Source organism: Pleurodeles waltl, chromosome 11, assembly GCF_031143425.1.
Source record: "Pleurodeles waltl isolate 20211129_DDA chromosome 11, aPleWal1.hap1.20221129, whole genome shotgun sequence".
Taxonomy (NCBI): Eukaryota; Metazoa; Chordata; class Amphibia; order Caudata; family Salamandridae; genus Pleurodeles; species Pleurodeles waltl.
In genome coordinates, this window is record NC_090450.1 from 209,572,333 (window position 1) to 209,594,142 (window position 21,810).

Consider the following 21,810-nt stretch of genomic DNA (forward strand, 5'->3'; position numbering starts at 1 on the left):
TAGCAGACGAGCCCAAACTGTCTGTTTCCATCCTCTTCTTCCGATACCTTTATGCTAACAACACTGCCACCCATACACAATATATACAACATACAATAACAGGCTTTACCATATCATGCCATATCACGCTGTACAGTGACAGGCCACCCCATACCATATGGCAAGCCACACCATAACATAATATACAACATGCCACACCATACCATAGCATTCTATACAACGACAGGTCATACCACACCATACAACATAACTAAAAATCAATTGCCAAAGCAATCAATCTTGATCAGGCAAGACCTATTGGGATTGCCAATGCTTGTCTAATGAGAGGTATATGAGCCAACAAATGAATAGGGAGAGGCGAGACAAGGGTTGGCTGTGGCTCTGGGAGCCCATGCACAAGCTGAGCCGTGAGAATATTTGGCATGTAGATCATGCAGCAAGAATCATTTTAAATTATGATAAGGAGTTTTCAAAATTCAAAAAAGTGTATTTCTTTAACACACTGAAGTGTTTCACCTTAGTGCATAGATCATATAACTGGATTGAGAAATATTTATTATAAGTGAGAATTCTTAAGCATGAATTGAGAAACGAAGTTTCCTACATCTGCCTTGATGACACTGCTATTAACAAACTAAGAGACAAGTCAGTCATCATGAGCACGATATATTGTTTTGCATTACTCTGCGTCAAGGGTGAATTCCATTGGTGGTACATAAGCATTCCCATGGAACCACCCGTGTTTTGTGGTGCAAAACCCTATCTACTAACAATACAAGACAGGGTTGTGTACCAAACATTAACACCATTTTGAAGCAGGGCTTAAAAAGGAGAAATGCATTATATGTTTTGTATAAATGTTCTCACTTTGCATGTGTTCTGCACTGTAAAGCACACCTCCAAAATGGTAAAAATTGTAAAGTGAGTCTATGCATAGTATTTTGTACTGGAAGGGTACCCTTCCCTTACAAAACCTATGATAGACTCACACAGACACCCAGACACGTTGGCACAAAGCTGTGTGGGTAGCGCTCAGAAGCCTGATTGTGCTTGAGCACTAGAGAGAGAGGAGGATAGGGTCATATCTTTGTTAGGTTGCTGCCCTACGTTGTGTGGCTGTTTGGCAAATCCGGGCCTAAAAGTGAAAATGCTGCAGTCCCTTAGAGACTAATATTCCATGTTCTAGAGTTGGAGGGGATTTAGGGTTCACTAAGCTTCTTTGACTCTAGGTAGATATAGATGAGTGAACATGGCCTAGTCCTTCTGCAAGGCGAGATCAGTTCAACACAGTTATCACATTTGTGGTAAAGTTGTGAATATCCAATCAAGGTTGTGTGGGGAGTCAACACCTTTATCATAATTACAAATTACACGAAAAATAATGTACTTCACAATGCTCAATGAATACAATACTAAAGCAATACATGAATGAAACCATGGTCCCTGGCTCCATGATCTATATGACTTTCGGAAATTCTCATGTTCACAAAGCTCTAATCTTGGCAAACTTACTAAAAGAAATGCACCTGGAGTGGAGAGGCACAGACCCAAAATAAATAAGCACTGATAAATGTATATGATGATGCAATGCTTGAAATGGCCAATATTTGTGAACAATGGCTAAAGGCCCAGGATATTGTAACACAATGGAGAACTCAATATTTCCACAAAAACTGTTAATGTGTAACAAGTGTTTTTTGTGCCCGGCACTAGAGGCTCATGCGCATAAAAACACCCAGAAACTAACAGAAACAACAGTTACAAGCTACAAGCACATAATAACTCAAAGAACAGTGGATTAAAGGGCAAAGGTGTTTATGGAGACCAATGAAGCACACCAACCTAGTGTTTGAGGGCGAGGGCAAATAAAAGGTTGTTCAAGCCCAAAGGCAGAAAGAACTAGCAACAGACCACAAGTCACTCTGGGTCCAACTGGCTCACTATCCAGCCTTGGGGTAGGCCACTATAACTTCAGGGTAAATCAATAAAAAATAACAAAGATGGTAGTGACAGGAGTGTGCTCACGAGGTGGAGTCACCACTTAATTTCACCTACACATCTAGTGGCCAAAGACATGTCAGATGATATTCACAGGGCAAGGTAGCTGGGCAGCTGCTCCTTGCGAATCAGAGTTCAGGACATCCATTCAATCCAAAATTCCAGCCAATCATAGTGAGGCATATTTTCTCTTCTCAGAATAGAGTCTAGAATGGTCCTCTCTCCAGGAATCAATTTGAGGGCATCTGCTGGTGTGCAGATGGTCCAGGTAACAATTTCACTCTGCTGCTCTTGTAGTAGACTATGGGTCAGAGTTAGGACTGGATGTCATTGCTGGCCCTGCTGTGATCTCTGTGCCTTCACAGGAGCTGCTGCTATGGCAGCTCCTGTGAAGGCATGGAAAGCTTGCTGAGCAGCCATCACATTTCAGGCAGCCGCTCACCAAACCTTTTTGTTTTTGAAAAGTTCAAAATCAGGCATTTGTTTCTGAAAAACAAAATGCTAATGACCCTAATATCATGGAAGTTTACTTGCATGACGTTGGGGTTATTAATATTTCTTTCAGTTTAGGCCTGCTGGATTTTCCCTGGAGGTCCCATACAGAAAACAAAACATCACACTCTCTGCTCTAAACAGAGCTGGGATCTAATGTGTTTACATTAGTGGCCCATATTCTGTTAGGCTATTGATGTAAGATTCCCAGCTGCAGAGTTTGCGAGGGCACCGCTAGCGGATCCCAATGGTCTACCTGACTCATTATAGAGCTGGCAGACCGGCTGTTTGGCAGACAGGGTATCCACCACATTTGTGGAGGAGTACGCTGTCTACCAAACTAGTAATCAAGGCCAAGGCGTATTCCTTCATACTGGCTATCAATCAAAATTCAGTCAAGGAAGAATTTGAATATAATGTGTTGTCCTTTGTGAGGATGACTCGCCCTCCAAGTTTCAGAGGTCGTTCTTGTAATAAAGAAATTGTTCATATTCAGCTATACGTGTAAGCCCATGGGACTATTCGGAACCCTACTGGTGAACATCAAGTTTCCACACCCACATACACTGGGCCCGAAAGATGTTGGACCTTGGGGATGAGTACAAATTAATGAGGAGTTACAAATCGACAGTAGATCACTTACACATAACATTTGCATTTTATATGAGTCAATATTAAGAACTGAGATAAGTTTGGAAGCTTTATTAAAATCTGCTAGTATTGATTTCCTTTATTAAATCATCATTTAGTAAATAAAAAATATCAATACAATACAGAACAAAGCATAAAGCATGTTCCATATAGTCCTCATTCTGAAGCTAAGGAGAATACAAGTAAAGAAATTTATTAGAACCCATGAAGACTTTTTAGTTAAGATGTGAAAGCATTTAGGCCCTCATTACAACCCTGGTGGTAAATTCTGCTTACCACCATGCTGACGGCCGTCAAGATACCGTGGCAGCGGTGGAAATCCGCTACAGGTATTACGACCCACATCTCCTAATCCACCACAATACAGACACCCACACAAGTCCGCCACACCAAAGGTCAGTGATAAACTTGCGATAGCAAAACCTACACCGTCATGCCAACAGGAATAAGCCCACACTATCCTGACCCACGAATCAACGCGGCAGTCATTCAACCGCGGTTACCCATTGGCGGTACACACCGCCGCCCTCAAAATACACACACATTTACAAAACACAACCACATTGGGCAATTCAAAATACACACACCTGATACACATACACACACCACACCTACACACTCACACCACTATAAAACACACGACCACATTACCCACAACCCCTTGCAATGACATTTTTTGAAAAAGCAGAGAGAGAGAATAGCAAACCCAACACCAGCATCCACAGGCACACAACACCATCACTCATACAACATCCCTGCACCTCAAAGAACACACACCAATCCAACACTTCACACAGCATAACAAACATCACCCCATACATCACCCACACCACATTATGGCATCTCAAAGACACCCCAGGTTTTCTGAGGAGGAGCTCAGGGTCATGGTGGAGGAAATCATCCGGGTAGAGCCACAGCTATTTGAGTCACAGGTGCAGCAGACACCCATTGCAAGGAAGATGGAGCTATGGCGGAGAATTGTAGACAGGGTCAACGCAGTGGGACAGCACCCAAGAACACGAGATGACATCAGGAAGAGGTGGAATGACCGACGGGGGAAGGTGTGTTCCGTGGTATCAAGACACCAGGTAGCCGTACAGAGGACTGGCGGTGGACCCCGACCTCCTCCCCCACAAATAACAACATGGGAGGAGCAAATCCTGGTGATCATGCATCCTGAGGGCCTGGTAGGAGTCGCAGGAGGACTAGACTCTGGTAAGGCAAATCTTTACTACTATATCCCCCACCCTACCTGCATGCCATCACAAACTCCTACCCCTACCCTCACACCCATAACCCCAACACCTCACAGATACCCCACTATCACAAACCACACATCCCAAAACCAAGCCCTGCGTGTAACACCAATGCATGGTCACCCATCAGCAAAGCATGTCCAGTAGAGAGACTCACCCAGGCCACAAAATCACCAATCACACAAGGGCCAAGACAATGATGCAAGCACAGGAGTATAGGGTAACTCACCCATTGCACAAGATGGCACACACAGATACAATAACAATGCATTTACACCCAAACAGGTCCTTTACCCAACGTCACCGGACAGGAGGTGTCAGCCATATCCAGGCCCTCCCACAGAAGAGGCCCACAGTGATGACAGCAGCTCTGCATGCCTGGATCAAGATGACCAGCCCGGCCCATCAAGGACCTCTGGACAGTCGGTTCCCCTGCCACAGTCCCAAACCACCACAGAACCTCCCCCTCAGGAAACACTACCACAGCACCAACCCAGCGGGCCCATCCCTCTGTCCCCAGGACACATCAATCAGCAGTGTGTCCACCACAGCAGGGACCCCAGGCAACCCCAAAAACCCAAGACAATCAGGGACCTGGGGTCAGTGGCAGTGGGCACACGGTTCAGGGGACAGAGGCACAGGACAACAGGGATGCTGGGCGGACTGCTGTGTGACAGGGGGAGGACAGGCCCAGGGAACCCACTCTCCACGAGGCACTCTCCAACATCATGGGAGCATACCACCATTCCCAGGAGACCATGGGCACGGTACTGGCCAAGTTTCAGGAGACCCAGCGGCTGCAGGAGGAACAGTACATGGGGATAAGTGAGAACTTGAAGTCCATTAACACCACCATGGTCACCATTGCAGGGGTGCTGGCAGACATGGGCAACATCATGAGGGAGACAGTGGCACACCAACGGGCCCCTGACACTAGCCTGAGCGGTTAACAGCCCTCCACATCCACCGACACTAGTGGACAGGAGGTCCCGCCACCAGCACCCCACCCCCTGCAGAAGGAGAACCACCCCGCATAGGGTCCCTGCGAACCAGGCACAAGACAGAGAACATTGCCAATGTTCATTTTCACATACCAATGTTTGACAGTGGTGGGATAGCAGAAAGCAGAATGTGGTACCCAGATCTGTGAAATGAAAGGCAAAATGAACTCTCAGGTTCCATACACAGAGGTAAAAAGGCAGAATCATGCAATGTCCTATAGTAGTCTGATATGAGAGGAACAGTGCCTGTCTCTTACCCGTGTCTCACTGGAAGTATTGCATGATGATGTTTCGGTTGTCTATAAATTCTTCTTCTGCCTCCTCTTCTTCACTGTCCACAGGCTCCACAGCTGCCACAAGACCAACATCAGGCCCATCCTCCTGCAGAAAAGGCACCTGGCGTCGCAAAGCCAGGTAGTGCAACATACAGCATGCCATGATTATCTGGCACACCTTCTTCAGTGAGTAGTATAGGGAGCCACCTGTCAGATGAAATCACCAGAACCTGGCCTTCAGGAGGCCGAAAGTCCGCTCTATTATCCTCCTAGTTCACCCATGTGCCTCATTGTAGCGTTCCTCTGCCCTTGTCCTGGGATTCCTCACTATGGTCAGTAGCCATGACAGGTTGGGGAAACCAGAGTCACCTGCAAATATCGAGGGGTATCTGTTAGACACACACCAACCCTTAGGGACTTTCCCATACCTAGACACCTATTCAAACTGTGTGGGGACCTTGGGCTCACCTATTAGCCACACACAGTGCCTGTGGAGTTGGCCCATCACATAAGGGATGCTGCTATTCCTCAAAATGTTAGCCTCATGCACTGAGCCAGCATACCTGGCATTCACATGGGAGATGTACTGGTCTGCCAAACACACCATCTGCCCATTCATGGAATGGTAGCTTTTACGGTTTCTGTACACCTGTTCATTCCTGCGGGGTGGGACAAATGCCACATGTGTACCAATGATGTTAGGGATATGTCCCAGGGCATAGAAGCCACCTTTCACTGTGGGAAAATCCCCCACCTGGGGGAAAACGATGTAGCTGCGCCTGTGTTTCAGCAGGGCAGATAACACTCTGGACAACACAAGAACATTGGCTGTGACATCCCTGATGCAATGGCCACTGTTGTTTGAAAGGAACCACTGACCAGGAAATGGAGTACTGACAGGACTTGCACTAGAGGGGGGATTCCTGTGGGATGGCGGATAGCTGACATCAGGTCTGGCTCCAACTGGGCACACAGTTCATGGATTGTGGCACAATCACGTCTGTAGGTGATAATGATGTGTCTGTCTTCCATTGTCAACAGGTCCACCAAAGGTCTTCATACCAGAGGATTACACCATCTCATCATCTGCCCCAGTGGATGTGCCCTGTGGAGGAGAAGGGTGAGAAGAGGGTCATACACCTCATAGCTTGCACAAGGGTGTTTTGCACTATTGTGATGTAATCGGTGTGTGGCACTGTCTGTCCTTATTCTTGCCCAAAAGTGCTGTGATGCAGTTAGTTGCCCTGGTATGTAGCCCCCTGAAATGGCGGCTGCTTGACCTGTAAGGAGGGACTAGGGGAAATGAGGTAACTGCGCTGGTGTTGTGCAGCGTCATGGTAGGAGGATGAAGACCATGGCGCAATTCAGCATTGGTTACCATTGGGCCCTATGGGTTCCAGGAGCCAATGACGATGAACGCCAGCGGTGACGGTACGCACCGCTGCGGACGTAACCACCATTTTCCAACTGTTCACTCACTTGATACCTGACCTTCAACAGGAGAGGACCTACACTGCAAGTGCTGCTGTGACCTGAGTCTAGAAGCGACAATGCCTACAGTGTCTGGGGAAAGGGCCCCTGCCTTCACTGCGGAGGAGTTGGACAACCTGGTGGTTGGGGTCCTCCTCCAGTACACGCTACTCTACGGTCCTCCAGACAAACAGGTGAGTACACTGTTAGCATGATGGATGGGACATGAATGTATGAAGTGGTCTGGACAGAAGATACATGTGGTGGGGGGCTGTGGCCAGCATGTGAGGATGGTCAGTGTATGTGTTTCAGGGCATGGTTGGGAAGTTGTGGCCAATGACTAAGAATAACTGGACGGGGGAGTAAGATCCATTCTTACTTTACTTTTCATCTAGGTCAGCGCCCACCAGAAGAAGGGTATTTGGCGTGCCATTGCCAAGGAAGTGCAGACCCTGGGGGTCTACCATAGACTGAGCACCCACTGCTGAAAAAGATGGGAGGACCTGCGCCGCTGGAGCAAGAAGACGGCGGAGGCCCAGCTGGGGATGGCCTCCCAACGTGGAAGGGGTGACTGTCGCACCATGACCCCACTGATGTACCGGATCCTGGTGGTGGCATATCCGCAGTTGGATGGGTGCTTGAGGGCATCACAGCAGCCACAAGGGGGTGAGTACAGTGTAATTCAGCAGACTCTGTGTACTTTACGAGGTGTCTGGGTGGGGGAAGTGGGCTGTGGGTTCCCCTAGGCCAGGGAGAACTTGCTAGGGTAGGTCCCTTGTTAGGCAGGCTCTGTGGCACTCCAACCCCAAAAGTGGTAGTGGGCATCTACACCTAGTCAGGCTCCTGTGGGTTCCATGTGTGCAGCAAATGGGCTTCGGCACAGTCCCCCATGGGCAGGTGATTTTCCTAAGAATGGTTAGTACATGGCCTAGTGCATAGGGGTGCTCCCTGTGTGTTGTGTCTGCCAACGGTGGTGGTGTTGCTGGCATTGACCATGTGTCTCCTCTGTCTTTCCCCCCCTTTCTGTTTAGTCACCCTGTCCTTGTGTGCATTAGCATCATCTGGCGGAGGAGCATTGGCACTGGAGCAGGAGGGAGCTGCATCCCAGGAGGGTGAATGTACGGAGTCTGAAGGCACCAGTGGGAGGGAGGGCAAGGGGAGCTCCATGGCAGGGACAGGAAGAGACACCAGCGACAGCGACTCTTCCTCTGGTGGGAGCTCCCTTGCGGTGGCTGGCAACACTCTGTGCCCACCGCAACAACAGGTATAGCTGCCACCCCCCCTACCAGCACCACCCTCCCAGCAGCCCCTCAGTGTGTTTCCCGTGCCCGCTTACCCACAGGGGTGGGCATCTCCTTCACCCCAGGCACCTCAGGCCCTGCCCCAGTCAGCCATGCTGCCTTCAGTGAGGAGGCTATTGACCTCCTGAGATCCCTCACTGTTGGGCAGTCAACCATACTGAATGCCATTCAGGGTGTCGAGAGGCATTTGCAACAAAAAAATGCATACCTGGAGGGAATTCAGTCTGGCATGGCGGCCCAACAGAGAGCATTTCAGGCTCTGGCCTCAGCACTAATGGCAGCCATTGTCCCTGTGTCCAGCCTCCCCCTCCTACTTCCACTACCCAGACCCAATCCCCTCTACCTCAACCTATCCCAAACACACCATCAGACCAGCATGCACACTCATCAACACACAAAAGTGGGTCAGGCAAACATAAGCACCACACATCCCACAGGCACTCACACAAGCACCATACCTATGCAGACACACCAGCATCCACTGTCTCCACTGTGTCCCCCTCCTCCATGTCCTCCACCTCCCTCCCAGTCTCATCTTCACTCACACCTGCATGCACTACATCCTCAGCCACTACCTCCATCACCAGCACGCCCATTACCACACTCCACTCACATGCAATCATCACCCCCACTACCATGCACACGTCCCCTGTGTCCTCTCCCAGTGTGTCTGTGGGCCCTCCTCCCAAAGTACACAAACGCAGGCACACACCCACTCAACAGCCATCCACCTCACAACAGCCTCCAGCCCATGCACCCTCACCCAAACTCAGCAGACGTACACCTCCTACAACCACTACCTCTTCCTCCACTCCCAAACCCCCTCCATCTTCCCGTCCCAGTGTGTCTAAAAAACTTTTCCTAGCTAACACTGACCTCTTCCCTACACCTCCCCCCCCTTGTCCTTCCCTAGGGCGAGGATGTCCAGATACCAGCCCAGCACCTCAGCCACAAAATCTTCGAGCACTATGGTAACTGCCAGTCTGGGAACATCGGAGGCGGCACCCATCAGGGCTGCCAGTGTGCCACCTAGTGAGGCCAAGTATCACCCTATTACTCCACCTGCCAAGTTGAAGAAGGGGCCCACATGCCGAATGGAATAGCCGAACCAACCACCCAGAAAGGCCTCTTCCAGAACCAAAGAGGACAGTGCCAACGTCCCAGCAGTGACTTCCAAGGTGGGGAAGGGACACAAGGGCAAAGGGAAGTCAGCTCAGGGCACAGAGCCTCCAGGTGAGGGACTGGTGTAACCCCTTCTGCATGCCAGAACAGCAACCTGTACGGCGGTGGCCACCGCTGCAACCACCGCCACCTGCACATCTGCTGCCTCTGCTACAGTCCCCAGCATCATCCCCAGTGGGCAGCCGTCTGAGACTGCAGAAGACATCCTGGTGTCTCCATCCACAGGTGCTGACACCTGCACCACTGGCAGCATCTCCGCCGCAGACACTGCCGCAGCCACCGCCACCTGCCCCACGACATGCCCAGCCAGTGCCATCACAGCGGACATCAGCAGCATCCCCAGTGGGCAGCATTCCGAGGCTGCAGGAGACGTCCTGGACCCTGCACACACTACATGAGACACCACAACCAGCACTGCCAGTACCAGCAGTTGGCAGGCTAAGTCGCCACAGGGTGGAGTGTGTCTCTGCCTCCATGGAGTATCATGCTACCTGTTCCCTGAAAATCTCATGGCTCAGACACCCAGGTGAGGGAATGGGAACTGCCACACCCCAGGTGCAGCACTCTGGGCACCAAGCCCCATCCAGAATCAGTGGAGAATTGGATCCACCACCCCATTCCTTGGCAGGATGAAGCACTCTGGGCACAAAGCCCCCTCCAGAACCAGTGGAGAACTGCATCCACCACCCCAGTTCTTGGCAGGATGAAGCACTCTGGGCACAAAGTCCCCTCCAGAACCAGTGGAGAACTGCATCCACTACCCAAGTCCTGGGCAGGATGAAGCACTCTAAGCACAAAGCCCCCTCAAGTACCAGTGGGAAACCCACCCACTTGAGAGACTGTGGCTTTGCAATCAACAGGACCAAGCAGTGGGCAAACCACCCACTTGAGAGACTGTGGCTTTGTACTCCCCCGGACCAAGCAGTGGGCAAACCACCCACTTGAGAGACTGTGGCTCTGCACTCCCCAGGACCAAGCAGTGGGCAACCCATCCACTAGAGAGACTGTGGCTTTGTACTCCCCAGGAGCAAGCAGTGGGCATGGCACCCCCTCATGGAGCAGTGGCGTCGTCCCGTCATCCAGCTGAAGTGCCCCCCTCCCCTTCCCTCTGAGGTGCCTGTGTTTTTTCGAATTGATGCCCCTGCAGTGTTCTCTCCATTTTGAGGCAGGTGTCATGTGTGGGCTTCGCACATGCTTTTTGGGACCACTGGTCCACCGAATTGTAATGGAACAGTATACGGACTTGTGTACTTGCTGTGAATATTTGTATATACTGATCTTTTAAAGTTATGTTGGCCTATCTGGATTTTCGATGATTACACTCGTTACAATCATTTCATTTTTTCCTTGCATTCTTCCAGGGGATGACGGGGTGTATCTGTGATGTATTTGGATGTGTTTGTGTGTCTGTTGTTGTGGGTGAGAGGTGGGGGTGTTGTGTGTGTGTGTCACTCTGTTTTTCCTCCCCCCTCCCCTGTGTGCTAGGTGCAGTACTTACTGTGGTCGTCGCCGCCGTCTTTTATGTTCCTGGTTGAAGAGGAGGTAAACCAACATTGGTAACACCTGTAACTCGGGCTACATGGCGTCCTGGTTCCTCGTTGGGTGTCGAGAGGTGAGTGGTTTCCGTTCCACAGGCTGTTTCCGCCGTGCTTTTGATGGCGCTGGTACCGCCCCTAAAAAGCTTGTGGATTGGTGCCTTGTAATAGTGTGGGCGGTACATTGTCTTCTGCCTGTCTGTTGCCGGTGACCGCGGCGGTGTTTGTTGCTACCGCCATGGTGGTCACAGTGTTAAAGTGGCTGTCTGTATTGGTGGCTTCCGCCATGGTCATGATTCAAGTTTTTTACCGCTGGCCTGTTGGCGGAATTACCGCCACTTTCTCACTGACCGCCAGGGTTGTAATGAGGGCCTTAAATTCATTTCGTTGTTTCACCAATGCACTTGCGCCATTAAAAAATATATACACTTATGACCATGACACGGATCAGAAGAAAAAAGTAAGTAGAGAAATGGAAAAATGCATTTATCAGTGAATTTAGCTAAATACATGTGACTATGGCAGCAATCTGTAAAAAAAATCTATGTTTAAATGCTGCTTTTCATGTTAAAGGCATTAAATTCACTCTTTGCATTAGTTCTGATAAATTTTAATTAATTTAATAGCCTCACAACTTCCACCTTCTGATGTTTTCCAACCATCACAAAAATGTATTTCACAGATGAATTCAGAGCTCACTCTCATTTTCAGTTGAGTAATTCCTCTTTCTCGTTAGATGTTCCAGGTCTTGTAGCTTCTGATATTCCCTATTTACATAGTAATTTAATTCTAAGTCTTGCTTCATTTGTTTATTCATCTCTCTACGTTTCCTCTTTTGCAATAATGCCTTAATAATCCTGTAAACTAATGTAGACAGTAATCAAACTGCTTCAATTAATACAGGTACTAATATAGCTTTGATGATTCCTCCTCCTGCTTTGCAATCCAGTTGCTTATTGCAGAAATTCCTTTAGTGAAGCTTTGCACTATTCTTTTGGTTGTTATCAATTTTAGGATCAGAAATATTCTTTGCATACTCTGCCATCTTCTTAGTCTCATCAGGGATATAAGTGCACCAATTTTCAAATGTTAGCATCTTGCAGACTCTGTGTTTATCTGAAAGTAAAATATCTAAAGTGTACCAGTTTCGCTAAACCATTGGTCTAATTGCCGCTAGCTCTGTGTTCTCAACTAGTAAAGCTCGAGATGTACTGGTCACCAATTTGTTCGCTTATGTTGAAAGCTTTATAATAATTTCATCATTTAGTATTACCCCTACTGTTGATCAAATAGCTCCAAATAAATCTCCCACTAATTGTGTTCCTTCATTAACACTGCACATGTATTTGTGTGCAGGTGTCATTGTTAACGAGAATATACAACAATGTCTCATTGGGTATTGATGTACTTGTTTCAAAAGTAAAATAATTAAAAATAAAACGAGAGGCTCCAAGTTATTCGTATTAGTGGTTATATTACCATTTTGAACAAGAAAAACTGCATCACGGTGTTTACATATTGTGCAATTCAGAACCTGGACACATAAGTCTTCATTATGACATTGGCGGTAAATCCCACTTACTGCCATGCTGACGGCCGCCAACTTACTGCCGCCTCGGTGGATATCTGTTCACCATATTACGACACGCACACACCAATACATCAGTATTCAGCCACATACACAAATCCGCCACACCAAAGGTCAGTGCAAAAGTGGCGGTATCAAAACCCACAGTTACGCCAACAAAACAACACCCACCACAATTTGACCCACAAATCACCACGGTGGACATTCGATGGCGTTAAACCATTGGCGGTACATACCGGTGCGCTCACAATGGAAACCCACATGCAAAATAACACCACATTGGACAATTCAAACAACACACACCTGACACCCATACGTACACCAAACCCTCTCACCCACACCACTATAAAACACACAACCACAATACCAACAACCCTCTACAATTCAAAACCACTGCCAGGAGAGAGACACCAAGACCACTGACACAAGAGCCTCACACTATTCACACCTCTACACCACTCACGCACTCCACATCACACCCCCCAACACATTTCCCAACACACCCTCACCAACACACCTCACACAACACCCATGGCACCTGTAGGAGGCTGACCTGGCTTATAGTGGGTACCTTGTGGTACTTACACATTGTGCCAGGTCTAGTTATCCCTTATTAGTAGATTAGAAGTGTTCTTTCAGCCTAGGCTGATAGAGGTACCTATAGCAGAGCAGCTTAGGCTGAACTAGGAGACATGGAAATCTTCTACTATACCACTTATATCATATAGCACTATATCATAAGAAACACAATACTCAGAGTTACTAAAAATTAAGGTACTTTATTTTAGTGACAATATGCCAAAAGTATCTCAGATTATATACTCCCTTAGGAGGTAAGTAAAATACACAAAATATACACACAAACCAAAATCAGGTAAGTAAAACACTTGGAAAAGTAGTGCAAACACTGTAGAACACAATAGAATGCAACAGGAGAAAATAGGCCTAGGGGCAACACAAACCATATACTCCAAAAGTGGAATGAGAACCACGAATGGACCCCAGGCCTAGTGTAGTGTGTAGAGGGTCGCTGGGAGTGTAAGAAAGCACTAAGGGTGTCCAAGATACCCCACCCCAAGACCCTGAAAAGTAGGAGTAAAGTTACCCTACTACCCCAGAAAGACAGTAAAGTCAAGATAGGGGATTCTGCAAAGACAACAACTGACTGCAAAGCCCTGAAGACGGATTCCTGGACCTGAGGACCTGCAAAGAAAGGGGACAAAGTCCAAGAGTCACACAAGTGTCCAGGGGGGGCAGGAGCGCACTAAACCCGGATGAAGGTGCAAAAGGACTGCCCCTGGTTGGAAGAAGCCAAAGATTCTTCAACAACAGAAGGTACCAGGAACTTCTCCTTTGGTCAGAAGATGTCCCATGGCATGCTGGAGGATGCAGAGTTGTTTCCACGCAGAAAGACTGCAAACAAGCCTTGCTAGCTGCAAGCGTCATGGTTAAAGGTTTTGGGTGCTGCCAGGGCCCACGAAGGACCAGGAGGTCTCCCCTTATAGGAGGAGACAGAGGGGCACTCAGCAACAGAGAGAGCCCACGCAGAAGCAGGCAGCACCCGCAGAAGCACCTAAACAGGTGTTCAGAAGATCTGAGCACAGCAGTCTTCTCAGCACAACAAAAGAGGGTCCCACGAAGTCGGAATCCAACTCAGCGAGTTGGGCAATGCAGGACGGAGTGCTGGGGACCTGGGCTATGCTGTGCACGAAGGAAGTCTTGCAAAAGTGCACAGAAGCCCTAGCAGCTGCAGTTCACTCTGTACACAGGATTACTGTCTGGCGTGGGGAGGCAAAGACTTAACTCCCCCAAATTTGGGCAGAAGGGCCACTGGATGGTCGGGGACACTTGGATCCAGCTCCTGTGTTCCAGGAACCAAGCTCGTCAAGATGAGAGGGGACCCAGAGGACCGGTGATGCAGAAACTTGGTGCCTACGTTGGCAGGGGAAGGATTCCATCGACCCACAGGAGATTTCTGCTTGGCTTCCAGTGCAGGGTGAAGGCAGACAGCCCTCAGAGCATGCAACACCAGGAAACAGTTGAGAAAGCCGGCAGGATGAGGTGCTACAATATTTCTTGAAGTATTCTTGCTACTTTGTTGCGGTTTTGAAAGGCCTCCTGGAGCAGTCAGCGGTCGATCCTTGGCAGAAGTTGAAGAGAGAAGTGCAGAGGAATTTTGGTGAGCTCTTGCATTCGTTATCTGGTGAGACACCCACAGGAGAGACCCTAAATATCCCCCAGGGGAGGATTGGCTACCTAACCAGGTCAGAGCCTATCAGGAGGGGTCTCTGACGTCACCTGCTGGCACTGGCCACTCAGAGGTCTCCATTGTGCCCTCACACTTCTGCATTCAAGATGGCAGAAGTCTGGGACACACTGGAGGAGCTCTGGGCACCACCCCTGGGGTGGTGATGGACAGGGGAGAGGTCACTCCCCTTTCCTTTGTCCAGTTTCGTGCCACAGCAGGGGCTGGGGGCTCCCTGAACCGGTGTAGACTGGCTTATGCAAGGAGGGCACCATCTGTGCCCTTCAAAGCATTTCCAGAGGCTGGGGGAGGCTACTCATTCTCAGCCCTTAACACCTATTTCCAAAGGGAGAGGGTGTAACATCCTTTCTCAGAGGAAATCCTTTGTTCTGCCTTCCTGGGACTGGGCTGCCCAGACCCCAGGAGGGCAGAAACCTGTCTGAGGATTGGCAGCAGCGGTAGCTGCAGAGAAAACCCCAGAGAGCTAGTTTGGCAGTACCCGGGCTCCATGCTGGAACCCCGGGAATGCATGGAATTGTCCCCCCAATACCAGAATTGTATTGGGGTGACACTTCCATGATCCTAGACATGTTACATGGCCATGTTTGGAGTTACCATTGTGATGCTACACATAGATATTGACCTATATGTAGTTCACACGTGTAATGGTGTCCCCGCACTCACAAAGTCTGGGGAATTTGCCCTGAACATTGTGTGGGTACCTTGGCTAGTGCCAGGGTGCCCTCACACTAAGTAACTTTGCACCTAACCTTCACTAAGTGAGGGTTAGACATATAGGTGACTTATAAGTTACTTAAGTGCATTGTAAAATGGCTGTGAAATAACGTGGACGTTATTTCACTCAGGCTGCAGTGGCAGTCCTGTGTGAGAATTGTCTGAGCTCCCTATGGGTGGCAAAAGAAATGCTGCAACCCATAGGGATCTCCTGGAACCCCAATACCCTGGGTACCTAGGTACCATATACTAGGGAATTATAAGGGTGTTCCAGTGTGCCAATCAGAATTGGCAAAATTAGTCACTAGCCTGCAGTGACAATTTTAAAAGTAGAGAGAGCGTAAACACTGAGGTTCTAGATAGCAGAGCCTCAGTGATACAGTTAGGCACCCCACAGGGAACACCTACACAGCACACTTTTGAGCACTGGAGTCCTGGCTAGCAGGATCCCAGTGACACAGGCAAAAAAAAACATACATACAAGTAAAAATGGGGGTAACATGCCAGGCAAGATGGTACTTTCCTACAGCACCACAAAGACACCCCCATTTCACAGAGGAGGAATTAAGGGTCATGGTGGAGGAAATTGTCAGGGTACAGCCACAGCTATTTGGAGCACAGGTGCAGCAGATATCTATAGCTAGGAAGATGGAGCTATGGTGGAGAATCGTGGACAGGGTCAACGCCGTGGGCCAGCACCCAAGAACTAGGGATGACATCAGGAAGAAGTGGAACGACCAATGGGGGAAGGTACATTCCATAGCAGCAAGACACCAGCTCACTATCCAGAGGACTGGCGATGGACTCCCACCTCGTCCCCCACAACTCACAGCATGGGAGGATCAAGGCTTGGCAATACTGCATCCTGTGGGCCTGTCCAGAGTTGGAGGAAGACTGGACTCTGGTAAGTCAACTCTCAACTACTATCACCTCCCAACCTGCATGCCATCACATACCCTCACCCTGACCCTCACCACTCCACTACATCCCACACACCCCACCATCACAAGCCACTCCTCCCAATGCCAAGCCCTGCATGCTGTACCAATGCATGGACACCCCTCAGAGCCCTGCATGGGCACTCATCACTGAAGCATGCACACCATAGTGATTTAACTATCCCACTATACACTAACAGACACAAGTAAAAGCTGCCAGGGCAAATCGAACCATAGAGGGGAAGCCATGGATGTACTATATGTCAGACACAGAAAACATAACACTTCATTTACATCCCCACAGGAACCCTAGCCAATGTCAGTGGAGAGGAGGTGCCAGCACTATCCAGTCCCCCAACAAAAGATGCCCACAGTGATACCACCAACTCTGATCTTCAGTATCTGGATGACCTACCTGACCCACCAGGGCCCACTGGACAGCCAGTTCCCAAGGCCCAGTCACACACACCACCACAGAGTCTCTCCCATCAGGAAACACCACCACAGCACCCACCCAGCACACCCATACCTCTGTCCCACCTCTACAGGGACCCCAGAGCACACCCCGCCCCTAAGACAATCAGGGACCTGGGGTCAGTGGCAGTGGGCGCACAGTTCAGGGAACAGACGCAGAGGCCACCAAGGAAACTGGGAGGACTGCTGTGCACCAGTGGGAGGACAGGCCCAGGTACCCGAGTCTCCAGAAGGCACTCACCAAGATCCTGGGAGCCTATCAATGTTCCCAGGACACGATGGGCCAGATCCTGGACAATGTGCAGGAGGACAGGCGGCTGCAGGAGGGACAGTACCGTGGGATCATGGAGGACTTGGAGGCCATTAACAACACCCTGATCTCCATAGCAGGGGTGCTGGCAGACATGGTCAACATTATGAGGGAGGCAGTCTCACACCAGCAGGCCCCTGCCACTAGCCAGACATCTGAATAGCCTTCCACCTCTGCTGCCGCTAGTTGCCAGGAGGCCCCACCACAGGACCAACAGGCCACCAGCACCCCTCGCCCTGCAGAAGGTGAACCACCCCGCAAACGTTCCCTGCAATCCAGACAGAAGCCAGAGACAATTGCCAAGATACCCGCCATAAAATGAAACTCTCCTGATTGTCATCATTGTGTCCCACTCAATCACCCTGTCCACTTTGAACTGAAATTGCTCACCTTCCTATGTCCCCTTGGACAAGGCACCTGTGCTACAAACAGACTGGAACAATACCCTGGACTTTCCTCCATCATTACCCCAGCCAATTGCACTGGCCCCTATATATATTTGCACTTCAATAAACAAACTTTGAAAACAATCAATTTGGAGTATGTCATGTATATCAAATATATATTCATTGATACAGGTACATATATTGCAAATCAACTGTACAGAGAATGAGCATTGACTAATGACCTGTTAGTGATCACACCAGGAGTATTTGTCAAATCACCAACATTTGCTAAATGAATTGCCAGAGGGAATAGTAAGTGGGCATAGAAGTGGAAAATATCAGCATGCCATTACAAAACAAATTACAACCAAAGTCATTGAAATATGAAGTAACACTGTCTTCCCTTTGTGTCATTGGAAGTACTGTCAGATCACATATGTTCTGTTGACCTCATCCTCTGCCTCCACATCCTCACTGTCAACAGGGTCTACTGCTGCCACACAAGCATCTCCAGCCTCCTCCTCCTGCAGAAATGGGACATGTCGTCTGAGGGCCAGGTTATGCAACATGTAGCATGCCACCACTATCTGGCAGACCTTCTTTGGTGAGTAGCATAGGGATCCACCTGTCAGATGTAGGCACCTGAACCTGGCATTCAGGAGGCCAAAGGTTCTCTCAATAATCTTTCTGGTTCACCCATGTGCCTCATTATAATGTTCTTCTGCCCTTGTCCTGCCATTCCTCACAGGGGTCAGCAGCCATGATAGGTTTGGGTAGCCAGAGTCACCTGCAAATATGGAGGGACAACATTTAGCCACACACTATTCTATATGGCCCACACCATACTCATACACCACCATATACTGGGTGGGAACCAGGCCTCATATATTACCAACACCCTGTGCCTCTGTAGTTGGCCCATCACATTCGGCATGCTGCTATTCCTCAGGACAAAGGCATCATGCACCGGGCCAGGATACTTAGCATTGATGTGGGAGATGTACTGGTCCGCTAAACACCCAATCTGAACATTCATGGAGTGGAAACTCTTACGATTCCTGAACACCTGTTCATTCTGCCGGGGAGGGGGACAAATGTAATATGTGTACCATCAATTGCCCCAATTATGTTAGGGTTATGTCCCATTGCATAAAACTCGACCTTCACAGTGGCCAACAAAGTAGCTGCACATGTGTTTTATCAGGGCAGACAACATTCTTGTCAGCACGCTTGAGATCATTGGCTGTGACATTCCTGCTGCCAAGCCCACTGTCACTTGGAAAGAACCGGTTGCTAGGAAATGAGTACAGATAGCACTTGCACAAGAGAGGGGAACCCTGTGGGGTGACGGATAGCAGATATCAGGTCAGGTTCCAACTGGACACACAGCTCCGTGATTGTGGCCCGGTGAAGTCTATAGATGAGGATAATGTGCCTGTCCTCCAGTGTTGCCAAGTCCACCAGGGGTCTGTACACATGGGTATGTCTCCATCTCCTATTCATCCACAGCGGTAGCAATCTAAGGGACAAAAGAGTGAGGAGCAGGTCACAAACTGAACAATGGAGCTACAACAGTAGTTTGCATTCAATAAACATGTAATGGGTCAGTGCTATTTGTCCAGTATGTGCTAATTTCTCTTGTGACGCAGCATTATTCCAGGGCCTGCACTCCCCCCTGAAATGGCGTCCACCTGTCCTGTGTTGAGGGACAGGTGGAAGTGAGGTAATTCCGCTGACATTGTGTGCCGCTGCGGAAAGCGGTCGGGAACCGCCGTGCAACTCCTCATTGGTTAACATTGGGCCCTATAGGGTACAGTGGCCAGTGGTGATCTACACCGGCGGTGACGGTATGCACCGCCGCAGGCGTGACTGCCATTTTCTATCATATTCCTCACTTGCTACCTGACCTTTCATAGGAGAGGACCTACTCTGCATGTGCTGCTGTGACCTGTACCTGGAACCTGTGATGGCAGGTGTGACCGGGAAAGGGCCCCAGCCTTCACTTCGGAGGAGTTGGAGAGACTGGTGGATGGGGTCCTACCCCAGGAGAGACTGCTGTATGGGCCTCCAGACCAACAGGTGAATACAATGTGGGCACGATGCATGTGGCATGAATGCATGGAGTTGTGTGTGTGAAGGCCTCGTGTAAGAGGGGTAGGTGGACGTCCTATCTGCAGTGTACAGGTTGTGTGCTGGGCCATGTGTGTGGAACTGGTGATGGGACCGGATATGGTGGCCATATGTGTAACAGGCAGGACTGTTTGTCTAATGGTATTTTCCTGTGTGTATTGCCTTTGCAGGTCAGTGCCCATCAAAAGAAGGGTATATGGCGTGCCATCACCAAGGAGATGCGGACCCTGGGGGGCCAAGGCAGGTGGAGCACCCACTGTCGCAAACCGTGGGAGGACCTGAGAAGCTGGGCACGGAAGACGGTGGAGGCCCATCTGGGCATGGCCTCCCAACGGGGAAGGTGTGCCTGTCAAACCCTGACCCCCCTGATGGCCCTCATACTGGCGGTGGCCTATCCAGAGCTGGATTGGCGTTTGAGGGCATCACAGCAGTCACAAGGGGGTGAGTACACTGGCCATCATTGACGGAAACAGCTGTAGGGGTGGTAACCGGGTGGTGGCTGTGTGTCAGTGGGTGCCCCTAGGACAAGCCTGACATTGCAGCATAGGTCCCCTGGTGGCTAGGGTTCTAAAGGGATAATCCTGCTACCTAGCCTGTAGGCATCCACTACTGGTCAGGGCTGCGTGGGTCCCAGGTGTGCTGCATTTGGTTGTTTGTTCCCCTCCCCATGCCTTGTTGGATAGCAGTATCACTGGTAGTGCAATGAATAGTGCGCAGGCCTGTTCCCTGTGTGTAAGGGTGCTGTGTACGCCAACGGTGGTGTTGGTGCAGCCATTGACCCAGTGTGTCCTTTGTCTCTTCCCCCCTTTCTTGTTTTGTCATCCTTTCCTTATGTGCATTAGCATCATCTGGTGGAGGAGGAGATGCACCAGCGACAGAGGGAGCTGCATCCTACAGAACCCAGGAGGCAGAATCCACTGACGCTGAGTGCACCAGTGAGACGGAGGGTGAGGAGAGCACCATGGCGGAGACTGGAGGGGACAGTTCAGACACAGATACCTCCTCTGATAGAAGCTCCCTGGTGATGGCGAACACTTCTGTGACCACCCCTACATGCACAGCCGCCACCCCGTACCAGCACTGCCCTCCCAGCAGCCCCTCATGGAGTTGCGCATGCCTGCATACCCAGAAGGGTGGGCATCTCCTTCGCCCCAAGCACGTCAGGCCCTGCCCCAGTGAGCACTGCTGCCCTGAGTGAAGAGCCTATTGACCTCCTGAGATCCAACTCTGTAGGGCAGTCAACCATTGTGAATGCCATCCAGGGCTGGCAGCCCAGATGTGACGATCTAATGCATTCCTGGAGGGCATTCACACTGGAATGGCGGCCCAACTGAGATCTGTTTAGGCTCTGGCCTCCTCTCTGATGGCAGCCATTGACCCTGTTTCTACCATTCCCCCTTCCAACTTCCAATGCCCAGTCCCATTCCCTTCAACCCCAACTTATCCCATGCACACATACAGACGAGCATGCGCACAAGAGAACACCCAAGAGTGTCACAGGCAAACACAAGCACCACACTTCATCCCACAGGCACTCACACAAACACCATCCTGTTGCAGACACAACAACATCCACTATTTCCACTGTCTCCCCGTCCTCCCCCTCCATCACCTCCTCCCAGTCACATCTACACTCACACCTGCATGCACTATATCATCATCCACTATCAGCATCATCTCAACACCATGCAGAACACACACCTCACTGGCAGACACCTCCACAACATTCATGATCTCATCCCCTGTGTCCTCTCCCCCTCCTAAAGTACACAAATGCAAGCACTCAGACACCCAAACAGCCATCCACCTCACAACAGCATACAGCCCATGCACCTGTACCCAC